We start from the raw sequence: 17454 nt of genomic DNA on the forward strand, positions 1-17454 counted from the left end.
CTAATCCTTTTTATGAATGGCAGGTGGTTATCCCAAATAACCATATACAAAAAAGTAAAAAAAAAGAAAAAAGAAAAAACCAAAAGGAGAGCAACTTTCAGGCTCTTGTGTGCCCTAATCTAATCAAGCAACAAGGTAAAAAAAACAAATTAAAATAACAGTCTCCAATCAATAGGGGAAAAAGAAAAAAGAGTATAAAAAGAAAAAAATAAAGGAAAAAAAGTAATAAATAGAAAAGAAAAGGTCCAAAAATAGTTTCTTCAGGCTCTTGTATGCCTTAATCCAAATAAAGAGTCACTTGTTGTGGAAGAATAAAAGGAAAGAAAGGGGGAAAAATCTATTCCAAAAATTTAAAAATAAAAATAGTTAAAGAGTGAAGAAGTGGAAATAAAAAAAGGGAAAACTTTCTATCCTGTTTAAAAGTCTACAACTGTGTAGCATTCAAAGGCTCTTTCATGTATCTCACTCAATTTTACAGCTCTCTTTCCAACGTCGCTGTTATCTTCTTCTTTCAAGTTTTTAGCTGCCTATCAACAAGATTTTCTCCAAAGAGCACCTGTATAAACAATCCTCTTTGATGCTCTTCTAAATTTTATATTTAGGCAGGCACCTTGACCTTGAAAAATAAACACAGTTGCTACTTTTTAACTCAGTAGAAAAAAACCAAACAAAAAGAAATACAATGTTTCAGTCCACTAGATGGCAGTATTTCTTGTTTATTCCACCTCTCCCTCTTCTATCTCCAATGTACCATAAAGCCAATGTAAAAGAGAATTAAAATATAAAAATCAACCAACAAAAGGAAATAACAAAACTAATACAAAAACTTATAGACTCCAAAAGCACCAAAAATTTAATATTTGAACAAGTAAAAAAGAAAATCCCCTTTCCAATCCAGTCCAGTCAGATTTAAAAATAAAAGTTTCCACGGGCATCCACAAATGAAAGTAGTTTATCTTTTAGGAAAATTGACTTACTGTAAATTCAGGCTCAATTCCGCCGCTAGATTATTTCTAACTTCAATTCTAATTATATTTGCACTTCAGTGTGTTCTTAAAGTCCAGTTTTAAAAAGTTTAAAAAGTCTCTCACCAGATCGTAACACTTTCACTCATTCTCTTCCGTTCGGGGCTGTCCCAACTTCAACAGCTTAATGGCTGCCTCTTCAGCGCCAGAAAAAAAGGCTTCTACTGGATCAACCAGGGACTTTGCGGTGTCCCTGGGATCAGCAGGATGTGCCCTCCTCTATCACTGTCTCTATGGGACAGTGAGGTCCAATTTGGATCATCCAGCAGTGGAGATATCGGCGGTGGTTCCTGTCGTCCCGTCGCAACATCAGCCCCGCCCCTCCCCTTTTGCAGCTTGCTGAGTACCAAACAATGAGTACCAGGACAACATGTTTGCATAGAGTACCAAATTTGACAAGTTTTGAAGCAGTCAAGTACCGAGGTACCACTGTAGGGCTACCATAACAGGCCCAGAAAACTTCTGCTATAGAGCCCCCCCCAATGTTATAACAGTTAAGCCTGCCTAGTTTAAATAATTTTCCAAAGCCACATGAAGGAGTGCTGTAATGATGTGAGATGGATTATTCCTGGAGCTGGCCATGGATCTTGTTGGCCATGGTGACTTGCCAAGATCAGAACTTCAACGTTGTTCAAAAACATGTGATCTTCTCTTTTGAAGCTGACTTTTAGTAACTAGTATAAGGTATTTTAGTCTGATATAATATGCAATATCATATGCAATACATTTTCTTTACAAAAATTATTCTCTTCCTTTCTTTTATAATATAAGCTTGCCTCATGAAGCTTGAAATGGATAAAGTAAAGAATAACACTGTGTAGACAAGTAAAGGGCAAATATGTTTATACTTGCTTGATATTTATTTTAGGCGTGTCCAGTTGTAAAGACTAGTTTGGTAGCCAATTGTAGAGACAAAATCTCAACTATTAGCCCTTTTCTATCCTCTTTCCTGCCCAAAGAGGGTTCTGCAACATACCTAATATGCTTTCCCCCTCCTATTTCCCCACAAGAAACCTGTGAGGTGGGTTGGGCTGAGAGAGTGTGACTGGCCAGTTTTGGCCAATTTGGGGGTCAGTTTTTCAACCAGAGCAATTTGCCCTACTTTTAAAAGATCACTTAAAAGGAGGATTATAATTTATGAAAGCAAACCTGACAGCTCACAACAGAAAGTTGATGAATCTGTCAATTTCTTAGTGTGAATTGATATATATATGCTTTAGGAAATACAGTAACAAACCAACAGAAGGATACACTACACAAGGTTATTGGGTGATTTCCCCCCCAATTTCCTCAAAAACTATCAGCCAAAAAGGCTATATAATTGAGGTGATGGAGAAAGCTGTACAAGAGACACAGAGGTTTATGTGGCGAGGAGGTTTTTAAAAAGGCAAGGTAGACATGATTATGCAAGGAAAGTCCAACCTATATTTACATGTGTCACATGCATAAACTACATAAAAAGGGGGCAGGGATTGAGTCCCATGTGCTGCCTTGCCTCCCCCCCACACACACACCCCTGGAGAGATAAGTGCCTAAGCCAAAGTGTGGGTCCTACAGCTACAATTCTCTTTGAAAAAGAAAAACTTGGAGAAGATCTGGCACAAGCTTTTAAACCCTCACTTCTAGTCTAGAGCTCAAGAGTGACCTGAATTAAATGGGATTTCAAGTAGTTCCTGCAAAGAACTGTAGCTGTTAACCTTCTTTCATGCAGGGGAAAGCAATTCTTAAAAGATGGTTGGATGAAGGGAAAGTGGGGCAGTTGAAGGAGAAGAACGTGGCAAACAAGGGGGAGGACACATTTTTCAAATGGGCTTTTTAGCATCTTTCTTTCGCCAGAGTCCTTATAACCTCAGTACAATAAATCAGGCTTCTTGCTTACTTTCCCTTTGCCCATTCCATATTTTAATCTGAAATAGAGATGGACAAAATGGGTCTATTTCTCGTCTGCAACACTTCTGTATATATTTCGGCATCAGTGCATTTAATTTAATTCCTTCAAGCATCTGCCATGATTTCCTCTTAAAGGCAGTACAATAATTCATTCCTGCATACACATTTAAAATGCTGATTTTTCCCCAAAGAGAAACTTCTGCTAAATATATTTTCTATACACATTTTAAAAATGCATTGAGAGTCACTGAGGTGAGAATAGTTTGGGAAGGGGTGAAATGAGAGTTTTTCAGTCTTGCATGAGTAGATGAAGTACATTCATAATGAAATTTGCAGAGACCCAGTTCTTCAGGTGTCCCTAATGTGAGGATACCTGGTTGAAATTTTGAGTTCAATACAAGCTGTCATCTGAAATAACATTGAACAAGGGTGTTCAGTTTAAATACCCTGAAATTCAAGGATTTTGCATATGACACCAACAAATTCTATCCATGTCACCTTGAGCTCCTGAATGAAAGACAAATATAAAGCAAATAAATAAATGCAGGAAATCATTGAGGTAATCAAATCAATATGATTTCTTGGATATGGTATTTCTTCCCTCTATAAATGCTTAATTGGAAATGAAACTATTATTTGGAAATATTTAAAATCCACCAGCTCTGAACTGCTGTCGCAATGTCACTACACTGTGTGCACAATTATTAGGCAAGTGAGTATTTTGACCATATCATCCTTTGTGTCAGGGTTCCGATGGATGCCCTAATTAAATCACGAATCTCGAGCCAAGCTTCAAAAGAAATCCAGTTATTTATTAGGAGCTTCATGTTGGCACGTTTCCAAGTGAAGCCAGCTCTGACCCTACGTAATTTACGCTCCAATTATGACCCTGTTTCCCCCCTCCCCCCAGGGTGTGTCATCAATAACATTCGCCAATGGAACAATTTCAGGGGTTATAGAGGTCACTCCACTTCGGCTGCTGTAGGTAACCCTGGAATACAGCCTTGAGAGAGATAAGCGTGGAATGTGCATCTGTCTTTGGCTGCTGTGTCATTTTGCCGGTTTCCCATCCCCCCAGCCTATGACAACTTGAGAGCAGGCCAGGGATGCTTTGCAAGTTGACATTCGGCTCCCCTCACTTCCTGAAGGCAACTGCCAGTTTTGGAAGACAATTTTCTTTTTGCTTCTAAACTGCCACATATTTTAGCTGGGGAAGTTGGGAGGGAGTTGTTGTTGGAGCGGTAGAAAGTTAGTCATAACAACATTCTGTATTCAAAGACTTTTCCCTGCGTCTGATGGAGACTGCCTGAAGATTGTATCCGGTGGAGTGTGAAGAGTTGATTGGACAATGTGATGAACTTGTGGGTGTGGGGCAGGGCTGTGAACTCTTAGCTGGGTGGGGAAAACCTGGAAGCTTCAGATTCGGGTTTTCCCAGATGTGCCAACATGACATCTCTAATAAATTGGAACTTTGAGGAACCTCAGGCCTCAGAGCTTTATTTTCCTTGGAACCCTGACAGCAACCTGTGCAAAGCAAAAGCAATTTGAGTACAGGTATAGATTTTAGGGTTGCAACCCCCCCCCCCCCGGCTTGTTTGGGTTGTCTGTGTGGAATTTTGCTATGAGGCTGTCAGCCTGGATGTTCCTACTCTTTACCCAGGATGCCTCTGATAAGGGGTAGCCCTTCCACTTGATTAAGTATTGGAGTTGTGTCCTGTGCCACCTCGAGTCGAGGATTTGCTGTACCTCGTAATGGGTTTGGCCCCCTATGACCACGGGGTCCAGGGGCTCATGGGGTAGTGGCCTCAGGGTCGATCCAACCATGGGTTTTAAGAGGCTACTATGGAATACAGGGTGTATCTTCCCTAGCAGTCAGGGCAATTTTAATTGCACCATGACTGGGTCGATGATCTTTACTATGGGGAATAGTCCCATAAACTTTGACCCCAGTTTCTTGCTGGGGAGTTTTAACTTCAGGTATTTTGTGGAGAGGTAGACCTTCTCCCCCACCTGGAATGGCCGTTGTGGGGCTCGGTGTTTGTCTGCCTGTTTCTTATAAGTTTGCACTGCTTTAGCTAGTGCTTTCTTGACATTCTCCCAGGTTGCTGTCAGCGTTAACATCCAGTCAGTCAAGCTGACTGAGGAGGAGGATTTCCTTGGATATTCAGGCATTGAGACGAAGTCCATGCCGCTCACAACTTTGAACGGAGTTAGTCCCGTGCTACTGTGAACAGCATTATTGTACACGACCGCAGCGAAAGGCAGGAGGTCCTCCCAATTGTATTGCTGATAGTTCACGTAGCACCTTGTTGTGACTCCAGCTCCTGAGCCTGTCCTCACGGAGGAAGATGACTCTGAAAATGATGGGAAGGAACTGACAAGGCCTCCCTCTCCAGGACCCTCCTTTCTGGCAACGCCTCAGGTTCCAGCTGAAGGCCAGGAGGAAGGCATGTCGGAGCACCCACTAATAGGGAGTGATGAAGATCAATCTTGGATTGATCCCAGGCAGCGTTGGAGGGAGAGGCGTGTGCAGCAAAGGAAGAGGTGTGGAAGGGCCAGAGATTGCTGAGTCACTGAGCCATGCCCCACAGGGGATAAAAGTGGGTGGGGTTGCTCTGCAGGCTCTGTGACGGACAAAAACTGCTTATCGTGAGCTTCGGATGGGATATCCTCCTGGATACGCAGCTGTCCTTGGAGGAACATCTGACGGCTGTTGCCAGGGGGACCTTTTGTCAGGTTCGCCTGATTCGCCAGTTGCGCCCCTTTCTTGATCGGGATTCCGTGCGCACAGTCACTCATGCCCTCGTCACCTCTCGCCTGGACTACTGCAACGCTCTCTACATGGGGCTCCCCTTGAGGAGCACCCGGAGGCTCCAACTGGTCCAGAATGCGGCCGCGCGGGTAATTATGGGAGCTGCATGGCGCTCCCGCATAACACCGCTCCTGCGTGAGCTGCACTGGCTCCCAGTGGTCTTCCGGGTGCGCTTCAAGGTGTTGGTTACCACTTTAAAGCGCTTCATGGCATAGGACCTAGTTATCTTCGAGACTGCCTTCTGCCACCGATGACCTCCCACCGACCCGTGCGCTCCCACAGAGAGGGCCTCCTCGGGGTGCCATCAGCCAAGCAATGCAGGCTGGTGACCCCCAGGGGGAGGGCCTTCTCTGTGGGGGCTCCCACCCTCTGGAATCAGCTGCCCCCAGAGATAAGGAGAATCCAAGACCTCGGTGCCTTCCGCCGTGCCCTTAAAACTTTCCTTTTCCAACAAGCCGGGCTGGCCTAACAAATATTTTAAATGATTTTAAATTTGTTTGTCTTTTTAAATTTTGGGCCAAATTGAGATATTTTCTTTTAATCTGTTCTTAATGTATTTATTATGTGTTTTTATTTGGCTGTACACCGCCCTGAGTCCCTAGGGAGAAGGGCGGTATATAAATTTGAAGTAAAATAAAAATAAAATAAATATCTTTCGGAATTAAGGCTTGGACTTTGTGAATGACTTCTGACTATTCTTTTGTGCCTTGTGAACTCTTGGTTGCCCCAGCAACAGACTACAGATACGCTGACTCCTGTTTCTAGAGGTGATAAGAAACTTGGCAGGCATTCAGAAAGTAGCTGCCAGAACTTTTATCTGCCAAAGGATTCAGGTCGGCTTGTAAAAATAAATTACTGGTAGACGTCTTTTGCTCGTGTGTCTGCCTATGTGAGGTGGGGGGACAGAACACACCTCAGGTACTGCTCTACCATGGCATTCAGTCTTTCTGCCCCCCCCCCATTGGTACTTGGATGAAAAGCCGAGCTAAGGCCTTGGGACAACCCAATGGAATGCAGTAACTCCCTCCAGAACTTAGCCGTGAAGTGGACCCCTCTGTCTGAGATAATTCTCCATGGCACTCCATGCAGGCGGTAGATATGCTTCAGGAACAGTTTGGCTAGCTGCTGGGCTGAGGGTAGTCTGCTGCAGGGTATGAAGTGTGCCTGGGTGTTTTCCTGGTCATTTCTTCATTGTGGCACAGATGGTGCAGCTTTTCACATAACTGTCCACATCTTTCTTTATGCCAGGCCACCAGAATTGCCTCCGTGCTAAGTGTAAAGTCTTTAGGAACTCGAAGTGGCCTGCCGGTTTGATTTTGTGACTCCTCTGGAGGTGCATAAGGATTCCGGGACGTAGAGTTTTGTCCAGGGGTGAAATGCTCTCAGTTTGGACCGGTTCAGCCGATCCGGTAGCGATGACGGCTGGTGGTTTAGAGAACCGGTAGCAATCATTTCTGGTGGCCCCGCCCCCACCCGCCTGGTCGCCTGCTCAACAGGCGTGCCGGGGCCACCTTGCCTGACACCTCCATGCGCTGTGCTTGGAAGGGGCCGCCGCCACTCTCGTTGCTGCTGCTCTCGTTGCCCTCCCTCCCCGAATGTCTGCAGATGTCTGCCTGCCCTCCTGGAAAACTGCTGAACTGTTGCCATTCACTTTCTTCCTTCTCCTGCCACGAAACGAAAGCAAATGGCGGTGATGGTGCTTCGGGAGGGCAGATGGACATATTCATTATAGTTGTCAGCTGCAGATGTCCACCTGCCCTCCCGAAGCACCACCGTGGCGAACAAAACAAGACCATTGCACCGTGCCTCCTCCTTGTTCTGCCCCAGCTACGGACCCCAAAGAACGCAGCACACACAAAGTCCGTTCAAACCTTAGTTTAACTGAATAAACCAGTCTTTTACAACAACGGCTGTTAATTAATTGCATTAACAGCTGCCAAGAATTCAAAGAATAATAACTGAAAACTTACTATGGTTGGCAGAATGCCCAGAAGCAATTTGCAGAAAGCTGATAAGATAAGCAAGACAAGACACGAAGGTATGTGAAGTAAGTTGTTCCCTGCAAATTGCTTCAGTCGGTGTTCCTCCTTAAATAGACTAAGGGAGTGGCCAATTAGCCCCAAGCCTTACTCTCAAGGAGACCTCCTCCTAAGGAGCCACTCCTGCCTTTTGGCAGCTCTGTGCGCCCGTGCATCGAGAAGAGGCTCCTCCTCTTTGTCCTCTTCACTTAAGGGAGCTTCTGGAGGTTCTGAAGGGCCTGGCTGAATCCCCGCCTCTGGCACCACATCTTCTCCAGCCTCCTCATTGTCCGACTTGAGTGCCAGCTGCACAGGCTGCTGGCGCAGCACCACACCAGCCTCCTCGCTGTCTGAATCAGCTACTAGCTGCACAGGCCGCGTACGGGCCACAACACTCCTGCAGCCAAACGCGCCCAGCCGTGCATGCCCTTTCCTCAAATGGGCTGTGCATGGGGTGCTTGGAGAGTGAGCGAGCAAGAGAGCTCTCCAACCTCTGTTTGTGTGTGTGTGTGTGTGTGTGTGTGTGTGTGTGAGGGAGGGAGGGAGCAATCTGAAGCCGAGGCACCCAAACTTCTGGCAGCGGCGGGGGTGGCTTCTGAGCAGCCCTGAGTCAGCCAGCTCCACCTGAACTACTCCCTGAGTCTCGCCATTCTCCTCGCCCCCACCCCCACCCCACTCAAGCAGCAGCAGGCTCTGCAGGACAACAGGGCCTCTCATTTTTCCCACGGCACGGCGTACGCATCCTACCTCTGCTTCTCTGCTTGAAAGCGATGATCTTCTCTGTTTCTCTCAGGATGCTGGTGCGGGCCTGCTCTGACCCCACCAGCGGCTGGGCGATGCTGCACGCGGAGCATTGAGCAGCTGAGTAGGGAAGCCGCTGTCACACCTCTCCCCCTCGCTTGAGTAGGTAGGATGACACTGAGGACTGTCGGCCACGTGGCTCTTTGCCAGTGGCCAGCCTGGTGAGGAAGTGCACAGCCTCAGCACTGTACTCGGGGAAGCAAGGGGGAGAGGTGTGACAGCGGCTTCCCTACTCAGCTGCTCAATGCTCCGCGTGCAGCATCGCCCAGCCGCTGGTGGGGTCAGAGCAGGCCTGGCCCCACCACTGCAGGGCCAGCCGCCTGGTGCAAAACCTCACGGTTTTTCTCTTCCAAGTCCTCAGTGTCATCCTACCTACTCAAGCAGCAGCGGGGTCTGCGGGAATCATTCCTGCCCCTGGGCTAGCTGCTCCGTCCCCACCGGCGGCCGGGCGATGCTGCGCACGGAGCATTGAGTGGCTGTCAGCCGCATGGCTCTTTGCCAGTGGCCAGCCGGGTGAGGAAGCACACAGCCTTGGCTTTGCACTTGAGGAAGCGAGGGGGAGTGATGTGACAGTGGCTTCCCTGCTCAGCCCCGACAAGCTATGCATCCATGGTGCCTGCACCAGCATCCTGAGAGAAGCAGAGAGGATCATTGCTTGCAAGCAGACAAGCAGAGGTAGGAAGCATACGCCACGCCTGGGAAAAATGAGAGGCCCTATTGTCCCGTAGAGCCTGCCGCTGCTTGAGTGGGGTGGGGGTGGGGGCAAGGAGTATGGTGAGACTCAGGGAGTAGGTCAGGTTGAGCTGGCTGACTCAGGGCTGCTCAGAAGCTGCCCCCACTGCTGCCAGAAGTTTGGGTTCCTCGGCTTCAGATCACTCCCTCCCTCCCTCACACACACACACACAAACAGAGGTTGGAGAGCTCTCTTGCTCGCTCGCTCTCCAAGAGCCCCATGCACAGCCCATTTGAGGAAAGGGCATGCACGGCTGGGCACGTTTGACTGCAGGAGGAGGCCCGGGTGGAAGGCGGCTTTTTCTGCAGCATCCCCCTCCCCTCTTTGGATTGCCCTGCAAGGGGAGGCTTTGCCTTTGCAGAAACAGGGTGGGTGGTTTGTACAGAGGATTGGCAGGGTGGGGGGATGCACGGCTCTCCAGGATGGAGAGTGGGGCAAGAGAAGGCTCCAAGGTTCGCTTGGGCAGTCAAGCCAGAGGGAAACTCAAAGCGTTGGGGGCTTCAGAAAGGCAGAATGTACTTCAGAATGTGCAGCTCCTGGCTCTAACAGTGAGTGACGTGAGTGACGTCAAGTTGGCAATGCCTACCCGGTCACATGACTGCCAAGCCATGCCCACCAAGCCATAACCACAGAACCGGTAGCAAAAAAATTTAGATTTCACCACTGGTTTTGTCCCCTTCCATGCTAGGTCATCTCTTTTTGTCAAGATGTGTTGGTTGTCTCGGAACCAGGAGTCTGCTAGCAGTTTGGTTTTGAGTTTCGTGGTTAGATCGCTTGCTGGTTGGTCTTGCTGGTCACCATATTGTTGTCTGGTGGTCACTTGGGCAGGTGTTTGGGTAGGGGGGCCGATGGCATCTACCTCCTCTTGTTCGCATTTGTATTGAGGCATGCGGGAGAAGGCGTCAGCTAGAAAGTTCCTCCCCCCTGGGATGTGCTTTAGCACAAAGTCGAACTGGTTGAAATATTGAGCCCAGCGGACTTGTTTAGGCGATAGTTTTCACAGGGTCCTAAGGGCCTCCCAATTTTTGTGGTCAGTCCAGACTTCTGTCTCTGCCCCTCTTCCAGCAGGTGGCACCAGGTTGGCAGTGCCCATCTCACCGTGAAAGCCTCTTTTTCCCATGCGGCCCGTCGCCTTTCTGTATACATGAGCTTGCGGGAGGTGTAGGTGCAGGGCTGTAGGTTTCCTTGGCTATTTATTTGGAGTAGCACTGCTCCAACTGCCACATCGCTGGCGTCTGCTTGGATGACGAAGGGTTGGTCGGGGTCAGGATGCTTCAGCACTGGTTCCTTTGCAAATAGTTATTTTAGTGTTTCAAATGCCTTTTGGCAGGTTAGGTGCCACTGTAGGGGTTGTCCCAGGTGGGGTTTCGTCCCTGGGCCCCCTGTCTTTAGGAGGTCTGTCATGGGTTTGGCAAGCTTTGCAAAGGAGGGGATGAATTGCCTGTAGAAATTTGCGAACCCTAGGAAGCTTTGTAGCTGTCTGCGGGTGCAAGGGGGTTGCCAGCCTAGGACAGCTTGTACTTTGGCCGGGTCCATCTCTATGCCGTCATTTGACACTTGGTAGTCCAGGTAGTCTAGCCATGTGCGGTGAAATTAGCATTTTGATAGCTTGACATACAGGTTGGCTGCCAGAAGTTTTTCCAATACCTGGATGACTAGGGGTATGTGGTCATTCATGGTCTCAGTGTAGATGAAGATATCGTTGAGGTAGACAGGGACCCCTTTATAGAGGTGCTCATGCAGCACCTTGTTTATTAACTGCATGAACACCACTGAGGCCCCCTGCAGTCCGAAAGGCATCACTTTGAATTGAAAACTCCCTAGGGGGCAGTTGAATGCTGTTTTCCATTCATCTCCTTCCCTGAAGCGTACTCGGTAGTATGCTTCTCTGAGGTCTAATTTGGTAAAAACTTTTCCCTTGGCTAGGTGAGATAGCATGTCCTTCATGAGAGGGAGGGGGTATAGGTTATGTACACACACACACAGTTTATTCCTATAAAATCCAAACACAATCTCACAGTTCTGTCTTTTTTTCTTTGAATAGGACTGGGGCTGCGACCCGTGGCTTGACTGGCTTGATGAACCCCCTTGCTAGGTTTTTGTCTATGTATTTGCACATTTCTTGCATTTCCCAGGGCGTCATGGCGTACAGTTTGGGTTTGGGTAGTTTTGCCCCGGGGATGATTTTGATGGCGCAGTCTGTCTCATGGTGGGGAGGTAGGATGTTGCATGCGGCCTCGCTGAATACTTCCATGAGGTCCTGATATTCTCTCAGGATCTGTTCGGCCTCTGGGGTTTTGTCGGAGGTGGCTGCCAGTTGTTCTGGTGGGCCCTTTGGGAGGGTTCCCTGCGTGGGCAGTGCTTCTATTTGCTGGTGTGGAGGAGGTTGGGGTCCCCTTGCTATCCTCAGCCTTTGGCTGCCCCCTTGCCACCAGATTCTCTAGCCAGGAGACTCCCAGTACGAGTGTTTTTGTCATTTTGGGGGCTATTACAAATTGAATTGCTTCCCAGTGATTCACTAGCTCTAGCTTCACTGGTTCGGTCAGGTGGGTGGCATAGGCTCCCCCCAATAGGGACCCATCAACCTGTTTGAACCTGATCGGGTGGGCCAGTCTTTTCGCTCTGATCCCCAGTTTCAGGACCATGGTTAGGTTGATCAAGCATCTAGTGCAGCCTGAGTCTATTAGGGCTTGAAAAGTCCCCTGGGTTCCTGTTTTTGAAGCTGTGAGGCATATTGGGAAAACGAAAGGGTGGACCGGTTCACTCACCATTGGGTCATTTTTGGCCTCGTCCTTGCTGTCGTAGGAATCCGGCAACTGGTCATCGTTGCCTGGGGTTCTCCCCCTTCGGCTGGGTGGGGAGGGACCTCTGTAGCCTGGAGAGCTTTCCAGGATGTGTCGGTGGCATGCCTGGGGCCTCGTTCCAGTCGTGTCCTGGGTGGTGGCTTTGGCTTTGGTTTCGGGGCTGGGGTTGCGCATGCTGATGCCATGTGGCCTATCCCCCCACATCTGTAGCATTTCAGCAGACTTCGTGGGAGGGTTGGTTTTGGGGCCAGCTTTGGTGCTGTGGTTCCCTGTCAGCTGGGTGGTCTCTTGTCTGGTTGACCTCTCTCTTTAGTGTCCGGTTGCTTTCTCTTTTTTTTTTTTTTTAAATATACTTTATTGGTTTTAAAATTGTAGAAAACGTCAAATCTCTATTAACATCTGAGGTGTCGTGTGTTTACATATTTACATTATATATACATCAAATAAATTCAAATCTACCATTATTGAAAATAACCGTAACCTAACATTACAATCTCATTCTATTATTCCACCATTTGTACCACCTTTCCCATACTGCATTGAATTTTGAGTTCACATCATTATTAAGATCACTTGTTAATTTTGCCATTTCTGCACATTCTAAGATTTTGTTTATTAGTATTACCTCTGGAGGAGCTGATTTGTCCTTCCAGTACTTTGCAAAAACCAGCCTGGCCGCTGTTGTGACATGTATTATAAGATGTATCTTTTTTTTTTTTTAATTGAAAAAGTTTTTCAAATACAAATTTTTCCCCCTTCCCCCCCCCCTCCTCCCTAACCCCCCCTCCCCCTCCCCTCCCCCTGTGGCTTCTTCATAATAAAACCCAAATTCATAACAGATTAAATAATACTTTACCATCCCCTTACTCCATCCCCATATGCTGACCCTTTCTTTCTAATAATATTATCATATCCCCCTTATACTATACATTTCAAAATGACATTCTACTATAACATTATATAATAACTCCTAATTTAGCATAATAATATTATTATATCTCCCAGTTTAGCGATTTCTGCTCATGATCTACCCTTTTTCTACCCCCCCATACATATATCTCTTAAATCAAATCTTTTATGTATATTAATATAACATTTCAAAGCAACCTTCCGCTATAAAACTATATAATAAATCCTAATTTAACATTTATTCAATTCATAGTCTCCATTTCCTTCACCCCCATCATTATATCTCTTAACTCAAATCTTTTACATATATTCATATCTAAACATAATATCCCTTTTCTTAAACTAAACAATCAATAAACTAACCTGTCTCCACCCACTTTCCTACAAGACTACCATACTTAATAATTCGTAATATCTTTATTCTTCTGCCCACACCACTAAAAGATATTCCCTTATGTAAATAAAATCCTCTTAAAAAAGACTTCAAGCTTGTAATCCATATGATATCTTCAGGGGACATCACCCCTGAAGTGATGTCCCAGTGCCTGGAGGCTGTGCGGGTCTGGATGGGGAGGAACAGGCTCATGCTCAACCCTTCCAAGACTGAGTGGCTGTGGCTCCTGGCATCCCGATATAGTCAGCTGACTCCATCACTGACTATTGGGGGCGAGTCACTGGCCCCCACAGAGAGGGCTCACAATCTGGGAGTCCTCCTGGATATGCAGCTGTCCTTGGAGGAACATCTGACGGCTGTAACCAGGAGGACCTTTTGTCAGGTTCGCCTGATTCGCCAGTTGCGGCCCTTTCTTGATCGGGATTCCCTGTGCACAGTCACTCATGCCCTCGTCACCTCTCGCCTTGACTACTGCAACGCTCTCTACATGGGGCTCCCCTTGAGGAGCACCCGGAGGCTCCAGCTGGTCCAGAACGCAGCAGCGCGGGTAGTGACGGGAGCAGCATGGCGCTCCCATGTAACACCGCTCCTGCGCGAGCTGCACTGGCTCCCGGTGGTCTTCCGGGTGTGCTTCAAGGTGTTGGTTATCACCTTCAAAGCGCTCCATGGCATAGGGCCTAGCTATCTCCGAGACCGCCTGCTGCTACCGACGACCTCCCATCGACCCGTGCACTCCCACAGAGAGGGCCTCCTCAGGGTGCCATCAGCTAGACAGTGTAGGCTGGTGACCCCCAGGGGGAGGGCCTTCTCTGTGGGGGCACCTACCCTCTGGAATCAGCTCCCCCCAGAGATAAGGAGAATCCAGGACCTCAGTGCCTTCCGTCGTGCCCTTAAAACCCATTTTTTCAAGCAAGCCGGGCTGGCTTAAAATGAAATTTTTAATTGTTTTTAAATGTTTTAAATGTTTTAATTGGTAATGAGTTTTAATTGGGCCAAATTTATATATCTTTTAATTGTTTTTTAATATTTGTCCTGCATGTTTTTTAATTTTGTCTGTACACCGCCCTGAGTCCTCAGGGAGAAGGGCGGTATAGAAATTCAATAATAAATAAATAAATAAATAAATAAATAAATAATGTCTTTCAGCTGGATTGTAAACTCCATCACCCATGTTAGGGTAACATCACATCCTAATTCCAACAGTATGTTCGGTATCTTCAATTACCATCTGCCCCCATCAATAGCAAATATCTTCATAAAAAAAAAAAAAAACAACCACCCGAGTGACTTTATATTTGTATTCCATATAGTGTCTGTAGAGGTGTCTTTTATCCAAATTATTAATTCCAACCACCGTAATAGGGTAACAGCCAGATCATCTGCATGCCCCAATTCCATAACTCTCTCGCCTTGTAGCTCAGCATAAACATAGTATATTTATCAAAGAGTCCAAAAAAAAAAAAAGATAGTTCCAATCATTTCAATTTAAGGCCCTTTTCACATCCCAAAAGTACAGCACCGCAGAAGTCTGTCACTCTCCTCAGGATAATATAAACCAATACTTCGCCTCAACTATCTTTTCATGTATTCAATCATCTCTTAAATAACTGGCATTACACTGTTGTTTGGTTTAAAAGTTTTTGTTTTTGTGTGACCTACTTCTTCTTTTCTTGACTTTTTGTGGGTTAGATCTCCATCCTGATTTCCTTTCTATAAATTGTATATCAACTGTTTGGTTTTCATGCAGATCTATAACTTGATCTTGTTGGTTTTGCTTTTGTCGCTTAAATCTCCCTTCTGGTTCTATGAGTTTTATATCAACTGATTGATTTCCATGCTGGTCTGTAACTTGATAAGTCATCACTTTAGAATCCAGAGCCGCCTCTCTTGTATTTATAAATAGTCCAGCTGAGACCTCTGAAGGAGAATCCAGAAGCGGCTCATCTACGGGGACCTCTGTAACTTGTTGTTTTTCCATTACTTCCACCTCCTTTTGCTTATCTTGAATTTCTATCTCTTGTTGATTTTGCTTTTGGAGAACCTTGTAGTAAAATTCTTCCGCTTTTTCAACAGTATTTAGCTGATATCTTTCTCCTTGATATCTCAATATTATACCAACTGGAACATCCCACCTGAATGAGATATTTTCTTTCTTAAGCTCAGTCACCAAAAATCCAAATTTCTTTCTATCTTTTAGAATCTTAGGCGGCAACTCTTTATATATCCAGATCTTTCTTCCATACAATTGTAGAGTAGAATTAAAAGATTTTTGCACAATATCATTTCTTATTTCTTTGTCTGTAAAGTAAATCACCACATCTCTAGGCAATTGCCTTTGCTTTGCAATTCAACAATTTACTCTATAAGCCTTGTCAATCTTACAAGATACCTCCTCAGGATGAACCTTTAAAATCCCGGCCAGAACTTGAGCAGATATTTTTCTTAAATCATCTCTATTATTTTCCTGTAACCCTCTCATTCTAACCGCAAATTCCGTGAGCCTGTATTTCATCATTGTAATTTCTTTTTCAATCCCTTGCTTTATATCTTCTGCATTGTAAGTCTCGTGAGCAGCTTCCTTTTTAGACTTTACTTCTAAACTATTGTCTTGAATATTTGTCAAATCATTTTCAATTATTTGTATTTTATTGTCCAAATTATTAATCTTATCATCAACTTCCTCCATTTTGGACTCTAATAACTTGATATTTGTATCCATCTTTATAACAATTTCTGAAAAAGCATTAGTCACTGTTACAATCTTTCGTTGCAAATTATCATACTTTAGTTGTATCATTTCTTTAATTTCTTGCCTAAATTTTTCAAGTTTCTGGTTCACAGTCTCGTGATATCTTGCCATTTCCTCCTGGACAAATTCTTTTAAATTAAATCCATTCTGCTGAGTCTGTAAGCTCAGAACTTGTTCACATAATTGTAAATGGGGGAACACCCCCCTCACTGCTTGTTTGTCAGGCTTTATTAGTTTTAACGCCATCCTGCCACACAAACTCTTTTTAAAGAAAGAAAACTTTTCCCCAAGCAAGATCAAGTACAAATCTCCAAGAAAAAAGAAACTTAAAATAGATATTTTTCTTCCAGATTCTAGCAAGCACTGTTTATTCCGCTACTTTGCAGCTTGTTACGGAAGGACTTTCACTTTTGGCTTTCTTCTTCTTCTCAAGCCTCAGCAGTCACCATTTTAAACTTTTTTTTTCCTTCACTCTGAAACGCTTGTAAAATCATTAAAAATACTTGCGATTTAGGGTCCCAAGTCCAAATCTTGTCCTTTTTAATTAGTCCATCTGTTAATTGCATTGATTGGTCCAGTTCCAGCACCTAGCTCTGCAAAAAGGCAGAGTTCTCCCGAAGCCCGGTGCAGCGGCGAGCGGAAATAGGGAGCCACAACCTGCTCGTCCCCAAGAGTAAAAAAAAAACTCTGGGGACTTCGCAGAGGGCTCTACCTACCCTCGCCTGCTCTGTCTCACATTTCCTTCAGGAAATGGAGTTTTTCGAGCCGCCTTTCAGATGTAAAGGCGGCTCTTTACAGGCAACGGGGCTGGCGGTCTCAAAGGACCGTCTGGTGGCGATGGAAGCCAGACCCTAATCAAGATGTATCTTGTCTTTAGAAAATCCATCTCTAATCATTCCCAATAAAAAGATTTCAGGGGATAATTCTATTTCTTCTTCCACTATTTCTCGTAACCAGTTTCGTATTTTTGTCCAAAACTTCTTTGTCTCGGGGCAGGACCACCACATATGATAGAAGGTGCCAACCTCCTTTCCACACTTCCAACACGTTGCTGAAGCACTGGGAAATATTTTCGCTAATTTAGCTGGCGCTAGATACCATCTATGGAAAATTTTGTAATGGTTCTCCCTATAAATTGCTGATTTAGTCAAATTATAGTTTCTATTCCAGGCCTCCTCCCAGTCGTTGAAATTTAATCTATAACCGATATTTTTTTCCCAAATATTTAATTGGCTTCTGGCTATTCCTTCTGCCCTGTCCTCGCCTAATAGAAAATTGTAAAAATTCGCTAACATTTTCTTTTCAGTCCCCAACATAAT

The sequence above is a fragment of the Pituophis catenifer genome, unplaced genomic scaffold, assembly GCF_029215685.1.
Source record: "Pituophis catenifer annectens isolate HBS135680 unplaced genomic scaffold, rPitCat1.0.hap2 SCAF_5, whole genome shotgun sequence".
Lineage (NCBI taxonomy): Eukaryota > Metazoa > Chordata > Lepidosauria > Squamata > Colubridae > Pituophis > Pituophis catenifer.